This window comes from Manacus candei, unplaced genomic scaffold, assembly GCF_025592945.1.
Source record: "Manacus candei isolate 608988 ecotype Guabito, Panama unplaced genomic scaffold, ASM2559294v1 h1tg000067l, whole genome shotgun sequence".
Classification (NCBI taxonomy): Eukaryota; Metazoa; Chordata; class Aves; order Passeriformes; family Pipridae; genus Manacus; species Manacus candei.
Genome location: NW_026138115.1, coordinates 6,006,038 through 6,033,497, shown reverse-complemented (window position 1 = coordinate 6,033,497; position 27,460 = coordinate 6,006,038). Strand labels below are relative to the sequence as shown.

At 36.3% G+C, this 27,460-nt stretch overlaps 1 long non-coding RNA gene across 1 annotated transcript; it reads left to right on the top strand.

The window, feature by feature from the left end:
- The first annotated feature begins 7,276 nt into the window (after positions 1–7,276).
- LOC127479579 (uncharacterized) lies at positions 7,277–27,049 on the top strand. Its single transcript, XR_007907606.1, has 3 exons — positions 7,277–7,373; positions 11,791–11,866; positions 26,871–27,049. It is a non-coding gene; the product is annotated as an uncharacterized LOC127479579 (long non-coding RNA).
- Positions 27,050–27,460: the final 411 nt, after the last annotated feature.

Genomic DNA, 27,460 nt, shown 5'->3' with positions numbered 1-27,460 from the left:
TCCTGCTATCTGCAAGGATGCAGATTTGCCTATTTGCAATAGGTGAAAGGATCTCAATGGAAGATATTAGTTCATTATTAGTTCACTGATTCTTCTCTATTCTTCTTTCAACATCCACTGACGAAATCCCAGGATTTCCTTACTTAGTAAAATTGGTTATTTGAGCTTTATTCACAGTGGGTACAGTACTCTTATAGATGACTAATGACAATTCCTGAATCCTTCCCAAAAAATGTATGCCTTTTTTTTTGCTTAACTTTGAGGAAGCTAAGGAAATCCATCATGCCTATGCCATTTTTACCTGAAAGTGAAGAAATCTTTCTTGACTCCTCAGCAAATGCAACTGGACTGACTCCTAAGTTCTACAAAATCTGGACTCTGTTAGAGGAAGGCAGTGGCATTACTAAGGGGAAAAAGGGGAGAAAACCAGTTTAAATATCAGAGAGAAAAGCAATAGAGCAGACTGCCATACCCCTCTCACTAGGAAACTGGAGACAGAAATCCTGAAAGGAAAGGTTATCCTTCCTCTTTTTCAAGCTTTCATGATTAGTAGAATGCTCAAATATTTCCATGATGAAACCAAATCAAGACATGTTCATAGAAACACTACAGGACATCAATATAAGATTGTATGCCCTATTTAGAGTGGAATAAGTATAATACTTCTTTTTAGAGGAAAAAGAAACAGATATTCTGTTACTATTTTATCCTTGGCATCAGGAATGCCTTTCTCACTGGAAAAAAGTGAGGGTGGCGCACAGAGTCAAGATTGCTCTGAGGTATAAATTTTGTTGCCATGAATTCATTAGAGAACTCAAAAAAATACTGGAATTTGAACATAAATTTTGAATGCAGAAAGGCAGCCTTCTGCCACAGTTCTCTATGGTCTAATTTGAATTGAAAACAAATATTCTCAGGAATCTAAAGCATCAACCATAAACAAGAAGCTTACAGATTAGTCTGTACAACTTAGCTAGAACAAGGGGGATCACACAGCAATAATCTCCCAGCTTCCAGAGGACACTGGTTTAATTGTGTGTTATTTTTTCAAAGTATAGTAAATAAAGTCTGACTAAAATATACCTTTCTTTCTTGAAAGACACCTAGGTCAGAGTATGCTGTTAAATATACTGACTGAATTTCAGAAGTGAAATAAAACATGAACTTAAAAAAGTTTATCACTGGCCGAGGTTATTATTTTTTCCGCTTTACTTTTACAAGCATAATTTATGCAGTGAAAGAGTTTTATCTACTCTGCTTAAATCGAACAGTACCTAAGATATACATTCTGTCATGATAATTACAAGGTGCTCCAAACCTGAAGCTTCTCCATCTCTCAAGAAATATATTTTTGTTTCTGATAAGCTTTATTATTAATCTCTCTTGTAGTGCCTAGAAACCCAACCAAACTTGGAGTCCTATTGTGCTGGTTTAATGCAAACATGTAATAGCAGTGGTAATTTACAGAACAGTCAGTATATGACTTAAAATTATAAATACAAATAATTAATTGTAAAAATAACATAAGCATTATTGCTGTGTTACACAACGGGAGCACACAGGAGCAAGAGAGATGAAGTGAAATGTGAGGAGAGCGCTGAAGTGAGAAAGAAAACTCAATTGCACATCCTTCCTACTGGACCAAAGTCGTATGCAAGATTGCTACACAGACAAAACACAGCTGACATAAACCACTGGGCTCTTTTGCACAGTTTGCACAGAAAAAACATTTGAGGCCAACACAGGAGCTGAAGTCAAATTTCTCAGGACACAGTCCATTAACACTGTTGTTTTCTTAAAAATAAACTTTTATGGCCAAATGCTTTTAGCTACATACCCAGTTACTTGTTCTGTTTGGACATCCCAAGTTATAAACATCAGTAAACCCTGGCTCCAGCTGGTATACTCTAAAAGATACATACATACATACTCTAAAAAATTACATACAGTGAAGTCAGGAAAAACTGTGGTTTTCTCCTGGCCCACCATACATGTATGTAGCAAAAAAACTACCAGACTCTCTGAGGGTCACCTGATCCAGCATTACTGGAAGTGTACCCAGGGATATGGTGTGCATTTTGGTCTGGAGAAGCTGTTCCTGGTGAACCTAAGGCAGGAATGGTATTGTGTACACTTTGGAGAAGTTTCCAATTGGCAGCTGGTCACTAGTGGTGTCCCCCAGGGATCAGTGTTGGGCCCAGTTCTGTTTAATATCTTTATCGATGATCTGGATGTGGGGATTGAGTGTACCATTAGCAAATTTGCAGATGACACTAAGCTGGAGGGGAGTGTTGATCTGCTGGAAGGCAGGAGGGCTCTGCAGAGAGACCTGGACAGGCTGGAGAGTTGGATTGATTCCAAGGGGATGAGGTTCAACAAGGCCAAGTGCTGGGTCCTGCACTTTGGCCACAACAACCCCAGGCAGCGCTACAGGCTGAGCACAGAGTACTGGTGTACTCAGTGCTGGTGAGGCCACACCTGGAGTACTGTGTGCAGTTCTGGGCCTCTCAGTTCAGGAAGGATATTGAGATGCTGGAGCAGGTCCAGAGAAGAGCAACGAGGCTGGGGAAGGGACTGGAGCACAAGTCCTATGAGGAGAGGCTGAGGGAGCTGGGGCTATTCAGCCTGGAGAAGAGGAGACTCAGGGGAGACCTCATCACTCTCTACAACTACCTGCAAGGAGGTTGTAGCCAGGTGGGCGTCGGTCTCTTCTCCCAAGCAACCAGCAGTAGGAAAAGAGGTCATGGTCTTAAGCTTTGCCAAGGGAGATGCCTAGATTTAGGTTGGATATTGGTAAGAAATTTTTTACAGAGAGAGTAATCAGACATTGGAATGGGTTGCCCAGGGAAGTGGTGGATTCACCGTCTCTGGAGGTTTAAAGATAAGACTGGATGTGGCACTCAGTGCCATGGTCTGGTAACCACAGTGGTGTTGGATCAAGGGTTGGACTTGATGATCTCAGAGGTCTTTTCCAACCCGGTTGATTCTATGATTTAAACATACTAAACAAAGTCCTAGGAGAGCTGCAGTATAAAAGCCTGCTGTGATCTGGCAAACTTTTTATGTCCTTTTTTGGTTTTGATTTTTTTAATGGTTATGTGATTCATATTGAAGAGAAATTAATGTGTATTGGGTGATGGGCAAAATGGGATGTCAAATTAGATGAGATATAATAGTCAGCTACATTTAACAGTTAACAGTAGAAAATATTGCAGATCTTTTCTTAATATTATTCATTCATCTGCAATGTAGTCAAATAGTGAACACATTTCATTTGTGAAAAAATGTATTCATCAATTTGTGTGGGGAAAGCAAGGATCAAATAAACAATTCACAAACATTACTTAGCTATATCAAGGGTAGAAAAGGATTCTTATGTTGAGGAAACATATTGCCACTGAATGCATTTTTATAAAACAAATAGAGTACACAGTGCAGATAATTAGGGGACTGTCCTCTGGAAGTGGCCTTCACTCAACAAACACAAAACCTTGACATCTGTACTGTCTTGGTAAATTTAGGCTAATGCTCACAACAAAATGAAATAAAAGTTATTTATGAGAAATTAAACAGAGCACAGAGCAAGTAACCTAAAACAGATCTTACTTTGAACAAATGTATTTTTTGACACTCTTCCCAAGATTAATTAATCTGAAGGAAACAGTGATGGTGTACTGCTGATGTTAACCACAGCAAACAGATATGAAACCGAAGGTCTCTTTTATCTCTTTTTGACAGCAAAATCAGTCTCCTTGTCAGATTTTGTTTACCTTTGTATTGACATCTCCAGCAATGCCTCTGTATCCATCAGTGTCACAGGAACCCACTCTGACCAATTGCATTCATTATCCTTACAACTCATTTTTTTTTATTTGATGCATTTCACTTTTTTCTTATTAGATTTAGAAAAAAAATCATATACCAGAGCAGATTTTGATTAAAAATATAAAGGGAGAAAACCTGCTACATAGACCTTTCACATGCATTTATGTACATGTTTGCAGACCTCTCATCAGCAGAAATCTCAAGGAGATGTATAAAAGTACAAATGTGTGTTGTAAACATACAGATGTTTCTCACACTCACCTTTTGAAAAAAAACTTTTTCTTTCTTTTTCATCCATATGGGTGGATTTAAACATAAATTTGTACACTTTTCAGAATTAAGGTCATAGAATTCATACCCCATTAATGAACATAATTAGGAAGGAACTGAAAATTGTAAGCCATCAATGAATTTAAAAATCACTTGTAACAGAAATGTAGTTTTCTCAGTCTCCAGTCACTAAACAAACAAATAAACAAACACACATATTCTTTGCAAATCACCCGTCCTTAAATGAAAGACAGTCCAGTTGCAAGTGAAAATATTTTCTCTCAAACTCAGTTGTCATTTTTTTCAAAACAATAAATAAAGCTATATTTTTAAAGGTGTAAACTCACAGGAAAATAATTAATCTTTTCTTTTAACTGAACTGCAAGGCAGAAAATGAACTTGTGAATATTATCTAGAACATACTCCTAGTAAGGACCTGCTACATCTAGTCCTTAATTCTACCACTAAAAACAATTATCTAATCTCTCATGAAAAACAACACATCCAAAAAAAAAAAAAAGCCTCCAAACTGTTTATTCATAAAGATTCTCAGAATTCCATGGGATGTTTATTACAGTTTGTGGTAACATTTTGCAATTATATACATTGCTAATCTAAATTTATCTCGGTTCTGATACTTAATTTCTTACATAAGGCATAGAAATTACTACTCTAATATCCCATGTTTAACTTTCTCCTTTATATACTAAACCAGTACAATTCTTTCATCTTTCCCTCCATTTCATACTTATCCAGTCTATAAATAGCAGCTTACAGCAGGTAGCCACTAGGTTTAAGCTACACCAATGTTAAATACAAAAGCACAACTGGTTTCTGTGTTTCAATGAGATCCATAATAATAATTTAAAATACCATTTGTTTCACATCTGGTTTGATGTCTGCTATATGCCAATCACTTTCCTGCAGGGCTGCTCTCAAGCCAGTTATTTGCCAGCTATTTGCCAATTTTAAATTGTTTTGTTGTTTGGTTTTTTTTTTAAGTGTAGCACATTATCCATTTAAATTTGTCTTGTTAATAGCAGCTTATTTCTCCAGTTTCTCAAGATCATGTTGGAGTATAATGGCTTTCAGTTCCCCTGCATTTCTTCTGAGTTTGATGTCCTGTGCAATTTCCTGGTGTTTATTATCCATTTCCTTAATTAAAATTTTTACCAAAGCTGCATGACAAGTACATGCATGAAGAACAGAATTACTGAATGCTTGAGGTTGGAAAGGGCCTCTGGAGTTCATCTGGTCCAATGCCCCTGCTCAAGCCGAACCACCTAGGGCATATCCACACAGCTTCTGAGTATCTCCAAGGATGGAGACAGCACAATCTCCCTGGGCAGCCTGTGCCAGTGCTTATTCACCCTCACTGTAAAAGAAGTGTTTCCTGGTGTTCAGATGGAACCTTTCACACTTCATTTTGGGCACACTTTCTCTGGTCCTGTCATCGGGCACCACTCAAGAGAGCCCCTTTTCTTTATGTCCTCCATTCTTGTGTACATTAATGATATATACACATTGATGTGACCTCCCTGAGCCTTCTCTTCTACAGGATGAACAGCCTCAGCTCTCTCAGTCTTTCCTCATAGGAGAGATGTTCCAGTTCCTTAACCATTTTAGTCGCCCTTTGTTGGATTCCCTCCAGTAGCTCTGTATTTTGGTGTACTAGAGAGCCCAGAACTGGACCCACTACTCAAACTGTGGTCTAATCAGTGCTGAACAGAGAAGAAGGATTACTTTCCTTGACTTGCGGGCAAGACTCTTCCTAATGTCCAGGGTGCTATGAGCCTTCTTTTAGATGCAAGAACACATTGCTGGCTCATGTTCAACTTGGTGTCAACAGTGACCTCCAGATTTTTCTCTGCCAAGGTGCTTTCCAGCTGTCTTGCCCCCAGCATGTCCTAGTACATGGGACCCTGCTTGATCTGTTCTTCCAGGTGACCTACTCTTTCAGGAAAATCAGGTCTCTGTGAGCATTTTTAATTTTTTTTTCTTTCCCACATTGTTATTCTATTAAACCATATTTTCCTCATTAGTTAATGACAGCATCACATGGTGGGTATCAAAAACTCTTGCTAACATGGAGATATAAAAGATACCTTTAACCACTAGGTCATTTACCTTCTCAAAGACAAAGTAAAATTAACTTGACTTGTGTTTGACAAATCCAGGCTGCATATTTCCTATCACCTCATTATACTACAGGTGCTTATAAATTGATTGTTTAATTTTTCTATTATCTTAATGAGTATTGAAGTTAGGCTACCTGGCATATAATTCTCTGGATCCTTTTATTTGCTTGTGTGTGAAATTCCATTGAAATTAAGGTGAAACGTGAACAGCTTTTGTTATTCTCATTTATCAGTTTGCATCTGAAGACTCTGATCTCAGGTAACACCTAGAAATGTAGAGAGACATGCATACCTTCCTATTGAATGCCTTTATCATGTTCTCTTACAGAGACACTAAGAGCACACTGTGGTCCACACTTGATTCTCTGGAAAGTCTCGTCATATAAAAAAAATGTACAACATTTTTCAAACATTTAACTGCACAGTTATGGTAGCAAAATAGGACTTCTTCAGGAAAGAGATTTTGGTCAGTTTGGGAAGGACTAGGCATCCAAATCTGGGCAAAGTCAAAGCCTGCCTCATGCCTGCCTCTAAACTGTGAGAAAAAATCTGCCCAGCTGCCTCGTGTCAGGCCTCAGATTCCTGCCTGCCTCCTCTACAAAAAGCCTTGCACTGGTGTATCAGGGGTTAATTACGCTGATACTTTTGGTCTGTGTTCAGCCCAGCCATCTGTAAAAGTTTCGTTCTTTCCTTGCCAAGATATGAGAAAACAAGCACTGATAAACAGGTACTTTGTCCTTGAAGGGAGTTCTTGAATAAACTATATTTAACTGGTGTTCTGTGATTGGCTAGTTGTTCTCCAAGGTCACTTGAAGGAGAAATTGAAGACTATGATGATGAAGGGAACACCCAGACTCATTTGGAAAAGACCCTCCTGAGTGAATACGCAGGCACACGGAAAGCCACCCGAGCACAGAAGAGATGCACTTACATAACCAGGGGGTGGGACTGAGAACCTGTGGCTGGGCGGTGTTGGCCACATGGGCCTAGGTTGAGGTCACTCAGTTAATTGTATAAAAAGCAGATAGCTCTTCCTTGGGAGTGAGTTAGCTTCACATCAAGGACGAGGTTGCCTTTTGGTGGGGCTGCCTGCCAATTTGTGAACTTACTGACTCTCCAAGGATGCAGCTTCTGCTATGGGTAATTATAGGCATGCTAGGTCGGTAAGATAATTTTATGGGCAACAGCTGGGTAACTGGGGAGGTCGTGCTGGGGGCTTATTTCTCTCTTCCTTGCTCCCTTTCGGGTTTGTCCGTTTTGTTGGCCACCTCTTGGTAATAAATTTCAGTTTTGTTGAGCTTGCAATGGTGTCACGGTTTCAAGATTTCAGTATGCTCGAATCCTCCCTAATACAACTGGCAAAGACATTTTAATGCCATAGAAAAACTCAGGGAGAACAAACAAGTCGTTTATGACTGTATCAAGTGTAGTCATCAAGGTGACTGTAGTGGGGCGGCTGCAGAGAGGAGAACCCAGGTGTTGCCTAAACTGGAAACAGACAGTGCCAGACAGCTCCAGCCGACCCAGCACAGGACACCACTGAGCCAATCAGTCAAGCTGGTGGTACCTCTTGGAAAACATATTTAAAAAGGGAAGAAATACTGGACTGGTAGAGGATGAGGGGAGAAAGAGTGAGAAAAAGCAGAAGGAACACCAAGGTCAGAGGAGGAGGTGCTCCATGGCAAAACAAATACTCCCACAGGGACTGCAGCCACAGAGAACCTCACTAGGGCAGAAAAGAGTGAAAGGGTAGGAGTGGCAGACTGCAGTCATGAGTCCAACAGTGCTTGTTGCTGCAATGAAGGAACTGAGTGAGAGCTGAGTCAAGGAAAGAGGTGACTGGAGTGAAAGACTAAAGTGCGGAATAAAAAGGTATCTGAGGTGAAGTGGTACTGGAAGTGAAATTGAGTTTGGCAAAGAGGGGAAAAGGCTTTTTTTGGTGGTTTTGTGTTTGTCTTTTTTGTTTCTTAGTTTCTCAATGCCCAAACAGTAATTATACAGTGATGTTAGTTGGAATAAATTCAGTTGAATTCCCCAAGTTTTGCCCATAACATCGCTTGGTGAGTGATTTCTCTGTCTTTATTTTGACTCATGAGTTTTCACACTTCTGTTCCCTCTATTTTCTACCCCATCCCAACAAAGAGAAGGGAGTAAGCAAGCAGCTAGAGAGGGTGGGGAGCTGGGCTGCCAGCTGGGGCCAACCTACAAATAAACACTCTATTTGTGAACGTGGGATGATACCATATGATCATAGTATATCTAAATGGCACATATGGAACACATACATATGTTTAATGTTATTTTATCCATTCGTAACTACAGAAAAGTACATCATCGCTCTCACACCCTGCCCATGGAGTTGTACCACCCAAATTACACTAATGCCCTGAAACTTAGCTAATCCATGATGCCTTGCTTTTGCCCCCTCTAGCAGTGACAGCCCAAACACTTTGTTGTGGTATTTATGCCATTAACAGAATCCTTGAAAATACAGTGTAGAGAACAATATCTGTCTCATTAGGCTGATAATTGTATCAGTTATGATCTTGTGAGGTAAGACAGCCACATTACACCGACAGATAAATCAGTTGCTGTATTGGTACGGCCATCCCACCTGGACATGAAAACATTGCTCTGTTTCACAGCATTGTGGTAAGCTGAAGGAAGCAGCTTAGACACTTTTTTTCATCTTGTAAAAGCAGAAGGTTTAGGAAAGATATCTCTGTGTCAGATAGGTTTTCTGTGACACCAAATTCCTTAGGAATAAAACTGCATATTAATCCTGATCTCTGAAGTGCCTGGTGTACTTTGTGGGGCATATAAATATCACTAAGATCATGTTGTCCTAGTGCATCCTATTCTAGAGCTAAGTACTGAAGCTTACATTGAATGGCTTGTTGATGAGCTCTAAATGTAGTCTAACGCAAATTTGCCAATAAGCTGAAATAGTTCTGAATGGGCTGGCATGGAATCTAAATGTGTATTAAATTTGCTTTGATAATCACAATGTAAGCATACTAGCTTTCCTTCATTTGCTTTCAAATTGAGAATTGCTTTCTCCAAACTTAGTGGCAGCATTAAAGTATTTAAAGCCAAGTAAGCTGGACAGTTTTCAGGCTTCTTGTGAATGATTTAAAGATTACACGTGGAGACAGAGAAATGTTGTTTTCTCATAAGTCACCTATAAGAAAATTGCATAAAAATGTTCTACAGAAAGTCTGTCCTAAAGCAATATAAACGGGCTGCTGCTAAGCCGCAGGCTGTAGCTGATAGCGTATGCTTATATGTATTTGTGTGTTCACATGTTTTTCCCCAAGGAGAGACAAAGACATTCACCCTTCAGTTCTGTCTAGGCCTTAATTCAAGCAACTGTGATATATTTTTTGGCAGGAAAATGTGAAATGGAAAAGGACAGATTGTTTACTAAAAGAAAGCAAACAGAAACAAGATACATTTATACCAGGCTGAAAATGACAAAGATTTGATGATATATGAGCTCCTCACATTGTAAAAGTTCAAAGTAGCTCATAGTACTGTATCTTAATCATGTGAACTGTGCAAATAAACAGCCAATTCAGTGGTAACCACAGGGCATGATCTGGAAAGGTTAGACTTGGCTTTAGGGTACTGCTTGATTAATAGGAAAGCAGAAATCTTTCTCTACAGTAGGTCTAAATAACTTTTCCCCCAAACAGAGCATTTTTCCCACATGCACAAATGAATTTTGTGGATTTACTTTTTTTTGACAGAAGTTAATCCTGCAAGTGTGTTATGGATACTCTCCTGGCCCCTGTGCGATTAAATAAGGTCTGGGAGTCAAGGTGGTAGCAGTGATCCACCAGTGTGGTTCATTGTAGAGGAAAACAACACCTGCTGGATTCTGGGTTTCTCAAACTCTTTTAATTTCTATAATAGGTTACTACTCAACATGACCTAGGAAACTCTCTTCTTTTAATAAATGTCAGTTCTGTTTTGCACATTTATACGTAGGCAAAAAGCTGCATCAACCAAGTTCTGTGCTAATCTAGTTTAGGCTGAAAACATGATCCAAACAACTTTATTCAATAACTTTTGCTCTCCGCTGTCCATCTCTGTTGACAATCCCACACATTGCTGTATATTACCTATTCACACTTTAATGTCACAGTTGCATTCCCCTGGGAGAAATGCCATGTGAGCCAAAGCCTACATGTTTCTAGTTCCACAAACCGGCAATCAAAATTAGTTTAAGATGTCTTTGCATATGTTTGTAAAATGCATAGCACAAGAAAATATTCTATTAGTGAGAATATTAACATTAAATACATGAAAGTTTTTTATCATTTCTAATGCATGAAAATGTATCCAGTGGGGATATTCATAAGTTATCACAGAAATATTTGCCAAAACCTGTCAACAGAATCCATTACTATCTGAAAGTTACAGAATAATTTGGATTGGGAAGAAGCTCTGGAAAGTATCTGTGCCAAGCTCCAGACAGGTACAATCTTAATCTTCTCTTTTACTGCTTCCTCAAACTTTAAAGGCTTTGTATACATACATGCACATGTGTATATGCAAAGAAGACTCTTACTAAAGAATCACAAGTGGAAATAATCTTAATTTGAATTTTCCCAGCAGTCTAGTGCACAAAGTAGAACTGACTGCTTAGACTGAACTTAATCCTTTGCTGTGATCATTCTAGACACTGGCTACGGTACAATAATGAGATCAGCTGGAAGATTCTGTTGTCTTTACCAGAGGCAATTAAATGATTCAATGTCTATAATTTCTAAATAAGGCATTTTTACACATACATAAAGCCAAAACAAATATCTAACACTTAAAAATAGAATGCAAAAAAAATGCTGAGAAAGACACAAGAATCACAAATAAATGTACTTGTATTACAGAAGCTTGGGCAATATGCTGCAGCAAATAACTCAGGTTTCTGTATTTACTGAGAAAATTATAGGAACTGAAAAATAAAAGGCATGCATAATCTAGTTACAGCTAACTTGTTCTGCAATGTCAGCAGTAAAAAGTGTGAACGCTGTAACAGACTGGCAAGAAATTAGAAACATTTATGGATGGACCTGACTGCTGACATCCACTACTGTCTTTGAAAGAAATATTAGTATTTTAGCAGTTGAATAGTTATTTTTCAGTCGTGTAAGGAAGAGGTTGTTGGATTCAGGAAGAGTGCAACAAAGGTCATGCTGAAAATGTGGAAACCAAACTCATTTGTTTCTCCTCAGGCAAATCACAGTTCAGGCTGACCAGCTAATTACCCTAACCTTGACCCAGGAGGCAGTCTGACTTCTCAATAACTTACAGGTGATTCACTCTTTTCCTCTGGTTGAGCTGTGTGTTTTCCCTCCTGAAATTAAAGCAATCCATTTGGATCAAATTATGCATGACAATTTTGGGATGTAAGTTAAGAAATGAATAGGAGCCAAGCAAAACCTATTGCTTTCTAGCAGCACAGACTGAGGTTTCACAGGTGAAAGGGTTTATTTCTCCTCTTTATTTTTTTTTCCCTCCTCCAGGATTATCCTTTGCTTTTTTGTTTACACAGTTGCAAGAATTGAAAGAAGCTGGGACCTCAGATGTTTATTGGAGTGAAGTGATGACATACAACATCCGCACAAATGGTAAGATATGAGATGTGACTTTGGATGCCAAGCAGGTAGTAATTGGGAGGCTGGATAAATCAGTAAGTATAAAAAAAAGCAGATCTGAGCATTCATCTGGAATGCAAACTGACCCTGAAATGGCAAATGTTCACATAAGTATTTTTAAAATAGTTACAGGTGGGTAGCCTTCTTGGTTTCTGCCTACAGCATTAATAAGGTTTACAAAATGAGGGAACTTCACCTGAGGAATGAATATAAGCAAGAAACTAAGTTGATGTAGTTAGAATATGTAGGAAATTTAAAAGACCCCCACCAAAAATAAAAAACTGTAGACATATTAGTTCTCCAAAGGACTTAGTAATATTCTTAATTTAATGAATACAATGTATATCTGGTGAATTTTGGCAAAAGCAATAACAGCAGCGCTTTGTCTAATAAATGTTTAGAAATAATTTATTTTCTTGAACTGCTGCTTAGTATGAAAAACTTCTATGAAATATATGCAAATACAAAGATTCCAAAATAATATTGCAGAAAATCAGAAAATACTTTGTATGTACTTTTACAATCCAAGAAGAACCACCTCAATTAGCTTTTTAAAATAGAGTGGTGGTCACATCATTCTTGATTATGCATCCACATAAGTAGAATCCAAATTTTATTTTAATAAAATGTCTCTGTGCATTACATTTTATGCTGTGTATCTTATTTATTACCCATAAAAAAAGCCCCCACCGTTTGATGAACTTTTTGTTAGTAAACAAATCCAAACTGCTAAAACAGGTTGATAATCTTTACTTTTTTCTTTTACTGTGAAATAGATCTGGTAAAGGACCTTTATACCACCCTCCTGAAATGTCTAGAATTTGGTATTTCTTAGCTTATGAAAATCACCCTCGAGCTTCTATTTAGGAAGCTTGAGACTCTTTTGTATTTTCATTAACCCCTTTAAGCCACTTAAATGATTTAACTGAGTAAATGCTCCTTGAATGTTAAGCTACTGTAGAGACTGCAACATTTAAGCACTTAATCTTGTAGATTTAAGATGCAGGGAGGCATGGGAGTAAATTACAAATCTTTTGTTTTGCTGTCTCTAATATATGGTGATTAGACAGCACTAGAAGCACTGGTTGTCAGCTGTACTGCATAATTAGGAATCTAGACAAAATATAACTAAGTCTTTTTAGACTGAAAAAAAAAAAATCCAGGCAATAAAATGGATAAGCTCAGCTTTTGACTAGACTCTTATTTTGTGCAGATCATCATAACACTAAACGTAATTGAACTACATTGATTTACCTAATCTAAGAAGCTACCCCTTCATGGAAAGGTGTATCTTACTAGCAGAATAAGCAAATCAGTACAACTAAACTAAAATCAGACTTACCTGGAAGTCAAGGCAAATGTAAGCTTAAGCTACAGAGGCTCACAAAACAAACAAAACTACAAAACATCGTTTACCCTCTTTGAAACAGCTTTTTTTTTTTGCTAGGATTTTAGATGGATTTTTTGCAACACTGATTCAGACCAAAAAGCAGAATTTATGGAAATATAAAAAGAAAGCCTCAGGTAATGGACAAAATACAAGTACTATAAACTGTATATAAAATATATATTATCAAAGAAGTGAGTCATTCTTTGTAGGAAAAGATATTATCCCTTTTAAAAGGATTTTTTTTTTAAGTTTGACTTTCCATTACTCCTTTGTGGAAAAATAAATATAGAAATTTTAAAAATATATAAGAATTACAGCCTTAGGTAAAAAAAAAGCACGGAGGTCTCTGATCCTGCAAACAGAATCTACATTAGGGCTTTCCCTCAGTCTGAAGAAAATTAGGCAGCTCAGCATAGGGTCCCAAACTATATAACAGTTTACTCAGTAGGAAACTACCTAAACCAGCCTACAGATAAACCCAGAAAAGCAGTGGTTTTGCTGAATGGTGAACTCAGTGCTACTGAGATGCACTTCTGTGCACCAGATCTTCTTGCTGTATAATGTATCTTTCACTTCTCCTTCTAAATGGAACATGAGTCACTGCTTTTTGTAGGAGATAGCTGGAGGAGGATCTGTTACTGTGATCCTTTAATTTCATACCAGAGCATCAGAGACCTTCTAATAGGATGTGGGAGTCCAGGGCACCAAACCCCACATCTCACCTCCCATAGGGGTGTCCTAACCAGCAGGCTGAAGGCACTCAGTGAGGAGGAGCACTCTTACTTCCAGCCACTTCTTATGAAGCTGTTCTGCTCTGTGTCAAAAAATTCAATATTCACCATGACTGTGAGAGCCTACCCCTGTTTCTTGCCTCCCACACACACCTCATTTCCTCTGAGACGAGTGTGAGTATGTATTTTAAGTAATTATTTCAACTCTACAAAAACTACAATTAGCACTGAAGTCAATGAGTTTGACCCAGTGTTCCAGAGCCCTTTAGAAGCATGGTAGATGACATTTCAAAACAGCTTAACCTCATGGTAATGACAATAACAAGATCACAAATACAAAAATTCATACTCGAACCCAAGTCTTTCAAACTGACATATAACCTTGAAATGCCAGGTACATGGGGAGAAGAGAGAAATATTCTATTCTTCTATTCCTCTTTTATGTAACAAAGTTGCATATAGAAGCTTAGTACACATAACTAACAGAACTTCTGTCTATCATAAATCCCACTATGCTCTAAGCACATTTAGGTATCATCAATCTTCCCTTGTCAAATCTTGAAGAAAGCTTTAAACTTTCTCTGGTGTTAAAACAAAAGTTAACTGCTGTCACCTGAACCTGGACTTGAAATGCTATGTGGAAGCTCAGCAGTAGCTTTGAGAATTGGGAGGGACTTTGGGGTCCAACCTCTAACCTTGCCAATGTCTGTAAGTGCCAACAGCCACTGTCCAAAGATCTTGTTCTTCTCATATTTCATGGAGTGAAATGAAAAAGACATCTTGGAACCTGTGTGTAAATGCAGGTGTCTTTCTGGAGTTTCTAATTCCAATAGACTAAGAAAAATGAGAGTGGCATTTTCTGTAGGCTGTCTTGTTACTAAGCAATGCTGCATTGATTCCTTGTCATTTCCTTAATTCAGTTATTTATATATATATATTTTATTCAAATATTCCTGATATCAACTATATCTAGTGTAGTAAAGCAAATTCAGAATCATTGCCAAAATTTCACTGTCTTTTTTCTTATTCGAATACTTTAAAGAGCTTCTTCATACGTAAAAGAACAAACAACATGTAAGAGAAAGTAATACATTATAGCTGTGTGCTTCTTGCACTCACCATTCCCATCAAAGAATTTCTCATGAAAATCAGTTTCTAAGAAATTGTCAAAACAGAGTTGGAACTGATCATTTCAAATGAATGCACAGCTTGTTTACTGAAGAGTCTGTGACTGAGACCTGCTAACAGCAGTTTATGTAGACATGCAAGCAGCCTTGACTTTAATTTAACTCTGGAGGCACAGGCAGTCTTCAAACCTCTGCAAACAACAAACTGTGAAGTCAAATCAACAAGCTTCACATCAGATCAATACTGAAAATGTGATAGAAATCAGTGTGAGCTATATAATTTCAGAAATAGATCCTGGCCTAGTCTCAAGTGCATATTGATCTTTTATAATGGGGTATTATGTCCTTTAATTACTTTGCAGTATTCAAGCCTAAATGTTATCTATTTAAAACAGGACTTTCTTATTTATCCAGCCTTAAAGCACTTTTATCTTTGTGGATTAAAATTGTGTGTGGGACAAACACCATATTTATATGCAAGGCTTACAAAATTATGTTTTCATTTTTCTAATAAGTTAATTTTTTATTTTGTGATACGGTAAGCAGTTCAAGCATTTGTGATGACAGCACTAGAGATTAATTCAGGGATTTATTTTAGTGACTTGCCCTTTAAATTTTCTTCTATGCAGTACATTTTCAATCAAGACATCTGGCAGACCCCTTTGGGGCCTGGTACGTATAAAAGTGTTCAAGTTTACAAAGCTGAGAATGCCAGACAGCAGTTTATCTATCTCTTGATAATTGTTCAACCATCAATCAGACCATGTCCTTGATGCACACCATTTTATCATACTTAGCCAGACCCAAAGCTTTTTATTTTCTTTTTTTTCTACTTCTATAGTTTTTTTATTTATTTTTTGCTTCCCATCTGACTAAAAAAGTAAACAGGACCTGAATTCTTAACAAGACTTTTAATCCTTTCTCTGGTGTTGGTATTCTCAATATATATGTCTGTGGAGTGGGTGTACCTTTTCAGAGATTTGAGGTTTGGTTTTTTTTTCCTTTTTTCTGTCAGTCGGTGACTTACCAGGCCCTCCTACCCCAAACTGTATTGTAGAAACTACACTTTGGACTCTGCAAAGGCCAGGTGAAAATGACAGGCTGTAAACAAAATAATGAGAGCATTAGAAAATTAGAAGGAATAAAGTGCAAAAACTCTCTCTCCACAGCTAGAAGATCATAGCGTAGCAAAGCACTTATGCCTAAAAATATATCGGTTGCTGCAATGAAACAATGGCCTTTACTGTAAGATGTAGGTCTGTGCAGCATGTTAAGTGGTAGAGAATGAGCATCACCCCTTCATTGCATGTAGGAATTCAGATTATTTTTTGGGCAGTGTAGCAAAAGGAGGAAAAACATCAAATCTGCATTCTCGAGGAAAAGGCAAATCTGTCAACACAATGTGCAATTAATACCAGCTCAGAGAACTAATTGGGTGCACAGATATATCTGTCTCTGAGGCAAAAGTTGCGTCAATGTTATTTTATATGAAACAGCTAAAACGTCTTCTCAGCAGCTCCTCTGATATTGGCACATTTGCTTGGCAAAGATGTATTCAAACATGTCAACATGAAATTTTGGTATTAAATACATAGAGGCAATATTTTCATGTTTGTGTTAGCACCTAAGTACATTGACTATCCAGGTTATCTTACTGCTGTATTCTGGTGGCAGGGTAATGCCACTCAAATTAGTATCTGAAATGCAATCTTAAAAAGATTGGGACAAAATCTGTTACTGGGAGCTAGCAGTGAGGTTCTAGCTGACAGATTTTAATTTATTTTTAGCAATATATTAAATACATTTTGTAATGCAGCAATTCTGTATTAATTGCTGTGAGAAAAATGTTGAAAGAAAATTAAACAATCAACTAGATTTAAAAAAAATATATCTGATCAAGAATTTTTTTGTATCCTATAAGGCACATGTGATTCTATTAGTGCCTTCCTCCTTAAAAGTTAAACTGCAATTTTATGCCACTAAAATTAGAGATAAAAGAATATAAAAAAAATAATAACATAGACTTTCATGAAAGTCACTAGTCTAAGCACCATGGTCCTCAAAAATCTACTTAGTCCAAAACTCTGACTTAATATTTTATCCTTTGTGGTAAGCAAGCTGTTAGCTAAAGAAAAATTCAAGCACCTCAAGATACTGTCTTAGTCACAGTGTTAGCCTCTAGCTAAAAGAAGACAGAACAATTTTGACAAGTTGAGGCACAAGTGAAGGCAAAGGTAAATCAAACAGAAGGAATAATTTAAGTACCAAAGACAGAGATATAGAAATTACCTTTCCTTTGGTACAATGAATACAAAGGATACTTTGGTCTTTTTTAAAAGAGAGAAAATTGTAGTCAGTATTCTCAATGCATGTAAAAGAACAAACTACAACCTTGAGCCAAGTAATAGGGATCGTTCACCAGATCTCCACCACTTCCCCTGGTTCCTGCACTCACTTTTCTAAGTATGGAGTCCCAGATGTTCCAGGGAGGTGTCTCTGAACAACTTGCTTAGTCCAGGGAATGGTAATCCAGCCTGAGTCTCAAAGGGCTTAATGTAGTCATGATTCCATAATGTCTTCAGCCGTCTCTCTACCTCTTTCATCATTATATTTTTTAAAAGTCTAATTTCGTACATAGCTAAAAAAGACTAAACCTGCTTTTACAATAACCTTTATTTCTTTCATTGTTGATTTCTCAGGAAAAGGGATTGGAAATTATTCTATACAGTTGAATAATTTTTATCTGTGGAAGAGTGGAAATTAAGAAATAAATGGGAAGAAACATATGTAAGAAAAGTAGCATGTAGGAAAAGTCTGTGAAAAATCCTGACTTTCCACATATCTACTTCTTTTGTTGACTGTCTACTTCTTTTGTTTTATTTATAGGAAATCAAGGTAATGTTTTTAAAGTATTGATATATGTAAAGCTGTAGGTGGATATATGAAACTAGAACTGCAAAAGGACTTGAGCTCTTAGAACTGCTCTCATAGGCACTTTGATCTGAAGTGGATTCATGCATTAATATTTCCTGGGAAATTCTGTCTCTGAACTTGCTTAATGGTACTTCAGCATCAACATACCTGAGCTTATATCTGCTCAGCTAAGATGCTCCTAAGAATCTAACTCACTTCAAAATCCCACGAAGATTCTCAAATGAATCTTCTTCTGGATATCTTACTTGAATTCCTTTAAGCCAATATCCTTATAAACATATGTTTTTCAAAAAATTATTCTGCTTTTGGGCAAAAAGGAGCCATTGCCATTAGATTATCTTTGTTTGGAATCATGTGCTGAATTCTTGGTTGTCCTTCACCTTACTTTTCCCATGTTTGTCAGCATAACTGAGGCCATAAGCACAACATTCCTCTAATGAATCAAGATTGTCTGGATAAACTGAAAAACTTAGAGACCTTACACAGAATGGGACTGAGTTACAATGGCTGAGTGAAAAATTACTTTCTGCTATAAAATACAAAGAACTTTGATACAATCCACCCTTTTTCTCAACCATATGTTAAAACATCTAACAACCGTCTGAACATCTAAACATAGCTTTTAAGCATATGAATGTATTCAAATGTATTACATTCATAATCTAGTTTATGTCCAAGAAATGGAACACTCTTTATGTATAAGTGTATATAAGTAAAGTCACATGTTTGTTGATAGTATGATGGAAATCTTAAGTTTAATTAAAGAATGATCATTAAACAAAGAATCATAAAGCACGTAGAATAGTTTAGCATCCTTTAACTGCACTTCTTAAGGCCTGTGTTAACATACTGTGTCTGTGTTTCTCTACAGTACATCATATTTGTTGTAAACATCTTATTTTACCTGGAAAATCTGCTTGTTACTTCTGTGGAAAACTCTAATTGCATCATACAAAGATGTGGAGAATTAAAACTAACTAGATAAAGACATCTGGTCAATTAGAGAAATTATTATTACAGCTAAACCAAATAAAACAAAGCTTCAAGTATTATGACCTGTTACTAACAATGGCAACACCATATTACAGGGCTGCATGATTGCTCATGCAGTTCAGTAATAGGTTTGTCAAAGCTTCCAACGCTGGCAGCTTCAGTGGAAGGTGTAAAAAACCTGAACTAGGAAGATGTGAGATAATGTTATTGCCTCTCCTGCAAAGATATTATCATTTCCTTAAGTAACATTCATGTTACTTCTAAGACATGGCAACCTTGGATGTTAATATTAGGATCTGTCACATTTTATCAGTACCTCCATTCCTGAAGTCTTATGGGACTGTAACTCTTGATAACATCTAACATTTAAATGTAATTATGGTTTGATCTCTCTTAGTCAACTGACTGTGATCAGCTCTTGTATTAATTGGTTCCCTGTGCTCTTCCTGTGTGCTCCAATATTCTGTTTTAAAAGTGCACCAAAATAAGCAAAGTTCTGTACAAGTTATGTGTCTATATATAAAATGCTATTTGACTATATTATATATAATCAGCTCTACCTGGTTTCTGATATCATCGAAATAATAGAAGATAGCACTAGTACAAAATAATTCATCTGATGTAATTTTATTTTTATGCCTACTTAAAAGCTGCAAGAACATTAACATAAAAGGAAATAAACTTACCTTCCTTGTTAAAATATATCCACAGAAAGAAAGCCAAGCTTAATCACATAATTTTGTGACAAGTTACTTAGATGAAAATATTGCCATTTTTTCATCTGTAAGTAAAAATTATACTATGTATGTGCAAATTAATATCTTGATAAATTATTATAAAAATAGAAAGGTAGGATATAACATAGACTTTTGTGTAGCTAATGAATCAACAATGTAGTTTTACTTCCAGATAAATGGGTAGAAAACACTGAATAGAGTCTATGAGCCCAGCTGATGAGCAACATTCAGACCACAGTATTGACAATTGTAATAAACATGTTTATGTACAATTAAAGGATTAATAGAAATATATTTACTCATTATCTTTATTGCCTTCCCTTCTTACAATTTGTGTAGGAATGGGATAAGAAATGAAGTTAGCTCTCAGAGAAAATCATAGGGTTTTATTTTGTTAAGGTATACCAGCAGGCAAAGCTCATTTAGGGCTTAATGAAAGCAGTGATTTGAAAGATTCAGTAACTTTAGTGTAATGCATGCAAAACCTAAAACCTAGATTTTCCTAATGAAGACACTAAATGTCTGTCTTAGTGGATGTAAATCATATCCGAAAGATAATCCATCCTTTCTTTTCACTTTTTACATTTGAACCAATACTCAAGCAGCAACACAGAGAAGCTACATTTGATTTTGTGAGCACCTCCTGGTCAGATTTTTCATTCAGTAAAACTGTATAAAATCAAAATCTGTAAGATTGTGATTTCTAATTTGTCTGTATATGTAATTTGAATTAGTATTTTAGTCTATAGCAACTTGAGTTTTGTTTATCATGCCCATGAGTTAGTGAGCAATATATATATATATAACTACAATAGCTATTCCATTAAAATTAACTCATCTTTGTTCTCAAAAGGAAGTTTGAACCAGAATGCTGTTAACACACAACTGTTCAAAATAATTGCAGTAAAATGAAAACCATTTTGTCACAGTATGAAAACTGATGGACAGTTGCTTCGTGAGTGTTCTTTTCATCAAGCCATTGAATTTGGCTTTGAGTCATGCTGATTATTTCTGCAAGTTAAAGCTGTTAAGTGGGAAGAAAATCTCTTAAACATATGGCAGTTCTGATTATTATATGAAAGCCAGGCACACCAAAGATTTGGAGAACACATTGCTCTAAATAGACTCGAAAATGAAAATTAAATACCGGTTTCAAAATCCCTACTAGAAGGAGATATACCTTTCCTGAGGGCATATGCCAGAATTCAAGAATCATGTAAACATTTTTGATTTCACATTTATTAGAAACAATGGCTGAATCTCTGTCTTTATAATAGATAGCCCGTTTGGTAAGCTCTGACAGCCACATCTGCTGAAATGAGGGTAGGAAGGTTTGGGAAGGGAAGGTTTGGGAATGGAAGGTTTAGGAAGGGAAGGTAAGGGAAGGGGAAGGGGAAGGGGAAGGGGAAGGGGAGGGAAGGGGAAGGGAAGGGAAGGGAAGGGAAGGGAAGGGAAGGGAAGGGAAGGGAAGGGAAGGGAAGGGAAGGGAAGGGAAGGGAAGGGAAGGGAAGGGAAGGGAAGGGAAGGGAAGGGAAGGGAAGGGAAGGGAAGGGAAGGGAAGGGAAGGGAAGGGAAGGGAAGGGAAGGGAAGGGAAGGGAAGGGAAGGGAAGGGAAGGGAAGGGAAGGGAAGGGAAGGGGAAACATGCTAAAACACTTCTTACTGTTACTCTCTATGGAAGGACTTGTGCCCGTTGCCCAGAGAACAGCCTGTGTATTTCTTTCTACACATTTATTTTATAATTCCCATTGGCCAGGATTTGTTTAATTTGTGATTAACCTGGAATTATGCCTAAATATGTTTAAACTCTGAAGATTAGCAATAAAGTATAACTCCTTTAATTATTAGAATTTGAAATGTGGGATAATATGAATAGCTGAAATCCCAATAGCAACAAAGTACCAGAATGGCAAAAAAGTCCTGTGTCTTCCAGAAGTATTTAAGCCTACCAGAAAAGATACTTGGGCATACAAGCATTGAAAGTTTTGCCTGGAAGATGAAAACCAGTCCAACAGAATTTCTAGTGATGAAGGAAACCTGGTTGGACCTTAACAATAAAATAACTTTTTGAGATAATGCTATAGGACACTATCCAAAAAGTAGAATTTCAAACTTTATTAAAGTTAATATATGCAAAAGGCTACTCCCATGCATCTGAATTTTAATAATAACCTGAATAAATACTGACCAGGTATATATGGGAGAACTAATCAATAGAGGCAGTGGATTTTTATTTGTTTATATAATTACATAATACCATTGATATTTTAAATGCTTGAGATCTTACTAAACAAAGCTTACAGAGGAATTAAATCCTTCTCTTTGTTGGTAGGTAAATGCCCAATTCAATCTATGATCATAATTTACACTAGCTGCTTCAGTTAAGAATTTTTGCTCTTGGGTGTTCTTGAGGTTATCGAAACACAGATTTCTCTAACATGACAGGTTCTGTGGATTTTTTTGCCAAATTTATTTCATATTGCTGAAGATTTAAAAAGAGACAAATTGAGTGCTATAGAAATAGTCATTTTTAGGTGTGAGAGATTATCTGTTATTGCTTAAGGCACGCATTCTATAGAAAGTATATTTTTTAATGTTTAAAAGAAAAGAAAAATCGGTGTCGTGAAGACAGCATCATTAACAACATTTCAGAACAGGATGTAACAAAAATACACCTTACAAGAAAAACAGCGGGAGGATAACAGGTAAGCAGAATGTAATTATCCATTTTGGAAGATGGCCAGCACAACTAATTTGGAACATGTGTCATCCAAAGGACAATAACCTGTGCTATTAGTGCATTTATAAGACAGGTCTAAACTGGTTTTGCATTTCGTGAGTCATATGAAGTCTTTTTTGTTGCTCTTTTTTAAAAAAGAACACATCATAGCTTTTTGTAGAAATCATGAATTGTTTAGGCTTAGGCCTTTCATTATTTTCAGCCTACTGAAATGTTTTATTTTGACATTTTTTCACCCTTTATTATATCAAAGGAATATTTCCATGAAAAGGAAAGTGCTGTAATCATGAAATATTGAAATGTTTCTTTTTTTAGATCTTTAGAAATATTACCAGAAATGTTCAGCTTTTGACATATTCTTGTGATTATTTTTCTACAAAGGTGTTGCTTTGGAAAACCTCCGATTGATTCTTATTCATAGAAGCTGTGTTTACACCATTTTAACTCGCTTAAAATTCCCAGTTAATATAATTTTAAGTGACTGCAGACATCCTCCTGGATTGTCTCTACCCCTGAATTACTAGTTCACACTGTTTTAAAGGAAATAATATTTTCTTTTATCACACTCTTTTGTCTTTTTCATTAAAAATTCATATTCTAATTGCAAACTAGCTAAATTATGTTCCGCACGTGAAGGTGGTTGCAAGCTACCTGTTACCTTGTAAAAAAAAAGGTCATGAGGGGAAAGCAGGCTGAAAATAACACTGGGTTTGCAATGCTTCTTCAGAATAGTATAGGCCTTGGTTTTGGAAATAAATGTAGTGGCAAGAGCTATGATGGGCTTGCTTCCTTTGCTGTGGTTGAGGCTCTTATTGGTAACTGCCTACTCTGCTGATGAGCTTTACTCTCCGTTTTCTTCTGGTAGCTAGCCATCCAACTCTAGAAAACAAGCAAACAAACAGACAAATAAGAAAGATGTCAGCAGGATCCACATCTTCCTAGTTGTTATTTGACAGAGACAACCTGCTGGAAAGCACTGGATCTGATGGACTGTAATGTTGTTCAGTTGCTCCCAAGAATGCAGGGACGACAATGTGTGTGCTGTCTTTGTTTCCTGTCCTTTCTAGGCTTCCTTTGCTTGCAATCCACATGTAGCTTTCTGATTCTGGAAAGATCAAAGACAGGAATGGCAATCAACTTTACTCATCTTTTTTTTCAATACGCAAACCCTCGTACTTATGCATGGTTTAAGTACACATTTGCAACTTTTGTGATCATAAGTTGAAGTCTTATAAAGTGTTTCCTGCTGAAATGTCCTGCTGGCTAGAATTCAACAGCAAATAAATATTGCTGTCCTCACTAATTTGAAACAGTGTGAGTTTTAAATCTTTAGCTTCAGGAGATTTATTAAGATTGCAGTTTTCATCACCCTCCCTTCAGTCTATCAAGACAGGTCGAAACTGCAGAAATCATGTGTTTCAGAATTATTACAGTTGCTGTAAATTCCTTTTCTATAATTCCTATCATAAAATACAGCAGGGTAATGGTCAGTCAAAGGTTGAACTTGATAATCTTAGAGGTCTTTTCCAACCTAAATGATTCTATGATTCTGTCATGAGAGCAAGAACCCTGAGTTATAAATAAATGCAGCAGTTATCCATTAAAAAGTTTTAAGCTTAAAGTTAACTAGCTAGTTTGACTGATAATGTCTTTTGACTTTGTAAAAAGCTGACAGATTCTGATCCACAGCCTTGTTTACTGAGTTTTGAATTACCATTGCATCAGTATAATCAATTTCTTTTAAATTGGTGAACATTCTTTGTAGCATATTTAAGAAGGTTATGTGTCTTCGTTGTGTACATGAAGATTTTCTGCAAAGAAAATGCACTGGTTTATTACTTCACATATTTTTACTACTTTCTGTCAACTTCATCTTTTTTTTAATGTATTTACAACTTCTGTAATGTTCCAGAGCAGTAAAACATTGCTCCATAATAGAAGGCATATATTAATGAAACTATTACTTTTGTTGTAGAAAATTTCAATGTTCTTTGTTAAGCAGATTTATCACTACAACCTTATCACTATCACATGCACTTTTTTTTGAAGAAGTACTTATAAAGTGCTTATGTCCATCCATTCATTCAGGTTGTCTATAGACAGCCTGGTCCTAGGCAACCAAAATACTTTTAGGTAAAACTGTGTTAACAAAAGAGAAGGTTAGGAAAAGAGTTCAGAGAAATTCACTGGGGCCTTTTACCGTAGATGGAAGAACGTTATGCAAATGTTCTGATTCTGAAAAGTCATCATCCAATTTTAAAGGCTTTTTAAAAAGAACATGTAGTTTATTTCAGAAAAAAGGACATCTTTAAACCCTAAATTTAAATAATTTTAAAATTATAAAATACAAATAAATTTAAAGGACAAATATGTCTACCACATCCATTCATTGCTTCTTGTTGGCATTATCTGTATATGCCTTAACTAAAGGGACCTTTGACTGGCCAACTGCAACAAGACTATCAGGCAACTTTTAATTGTAGAAGAATCTTCCTTCAATGATATATCGATGAAAGAAGGATGGGGAGTGTGGATGACTAGATGTGAGTTTGCTTTAGCTAGGACAGGACCATTCTATTACTCTCCAAATTTAGCTCTCAAAAAGAAAAAAATCAATTGAGAGACCAAGTTATAAAGTTCCATAAAGTAAACATAGGTTTGTTTTATTAATCATTTATTTTGTGTCACAAATAATTCCAGCTTATTTCTATAGTCCCAGGCTTTTTGGAATTATCTCATAAATGCATTGGCAAAGTCTCCTGCTACTCATTTGGGCATAACAATTCCTTAAGTTATTATTTGACATTTCATATGATAGGATATAAATATTGAAAAGTGCTAATTTTTCGTGAAGTTATGACCAAAAATAAAAAAGTCAGCTCTAGTAAAACTAAGAGTCAAATAGTTTTTGATATAGAGGTAGATAACAAAGTCTTCATAATTCTTAGCTAGTGAACGACCAAGGGTCATGTAGAGAAATAGTTTATCTTCCATAACCCTGTTCCATGGTTCATCTTCAGGATGTAAGAAAATAATGAAAAACTTCTATCAAGTAATAGCTAAATAACACTTCTGCACTATTCATTATGATACCTTGTCACCTCAGAGCCCATTTCAGTAGCTCTGAGGCAATTTTCCTCAGACACATTTCCTTTTAAAGACCTCCTATATGCGAAATAGGATTCAAAGGACATTTGTACTATTTCCAGTACAATTTTGCATAAGTTTCCCTTGAAACCATGCAATGGTTTGCAATCTAAAACATGCATTGTTTTTCCCAGATCTTTATTATATTGCCAATATTCATATTTTATGCATCCAGAAATAAAAACTCATTGTGTCCAGTTAAAATAAATCATATCAGTAGAATATTTTAAAAGGTACTGAGGCCATATAAGGTTTCAACTCCAGTTATAAGCCATATGGTGAAATTATGTTATGTAAATGGCCACTAATGTCTAGAAGTTGTTTGTTTTTTCTTGATTTTTTTTAACTATTGTATTTCAAGGAGATTTGAATATAATTCTTTAATTGATAAATGTATTTAAACCCATTTATATCATTCTGCTTATTTATACAAATGCATGCACAGATACACACATATATGTTTATTACATTCCAGTACCAAGAACGTTGTTCATCTAAGATATATTATTGCTGAAATTGAGTAATTAAGTGCCTTGCATGTTTAGAATTTTCTGTCAGCATAGATATCTGACTACAACAGGGAAAAAAACAACCTTAGAGTTTTTTCACTTTTACCCTCCCAATTCCCCCCCATCCCACTGAGAGAACATGAGTGAGTGAGTGAGTGAGCAACTGTGTGGGGCTTAGTTGTTGTCTGGGGTTAAACCATGACAATCCTTCCTAACTTTTCAGTTAGTTGCTGTACATACACGCATAATAGTGTTTGAGGTGCACCAAAGCATCCAAATCCAAACCCTCACAATTGGTAGAAGTGACAAAAGATTGAGGGGAGTCCTGTGTCACCCTGGAACAACAGCTGGAGGTTAGCAACAAATATTTCAAATGGCGTTACACATCCACATGTAGGCATCTACATTGAATCCCACATCTTAATTTGGAGATGAAACACATCCTTGAACTCAGACAAACTGAATCACTCAGTACATTTCATCCTTTTCAGATTAGTATCCTTCAGTAATGAAACTACATGAACTACCACCCCAGACATTTCTCTTTTTTTTCTTTTTTTTTTACAAATGAATGATAGACATGACATTTGTCTGAATGAAAAATAAAAGCAAATTTTGGAATATCAAAAGTTGTCTTGAAATAGATTTTTCTTTCTCTGCTCTTTTCTAGCTAGAAGGAGGATTCAGGCACAGCAAGCACAGAAGGTGGCTTTGTATGAAGGAGAACAAAAACAAGGTCTCTGAGGCCATCGTCAAGCTGCTGCTATGATTTATTTTAGTGTTGAAAGTCTCTAAACAATGAAGCTGCCAACTTTTTCTGCAAGCATTTATTTAACACTCCCAATATCAGAAAATTAGTACTTGTTATTTACTCTGAATTGTAGGTAAAGGATTTGGATGCGGAAACAGTGGGCATAAAATATATGAAAATGTTCATGATTTGTGTTACTTAATAAACTTTCTACTCAAGTAACTCCTTCAGTCTTTCCTAAAATAGTATTTCTTCCAGACCCCTGGTGACAAAAATTATTCCTTTGGATTTTTAGACAATATTGTGTTACAAACAGTGATTTTCTTCACATTTGCTCAGAAGTTTAAACTTTGCAATCATACCATAGCGAATTGGAGTATTTGATTTTCTCTGGCTAAAAATAGGGAAATCAATACCAAACCCAAAATCCTATCAAGGACATTAAGTTTATTTTTCACTAACTGAATGATTTAAAATCTAATTAATTATATCTCTATTTATCCTTTAAC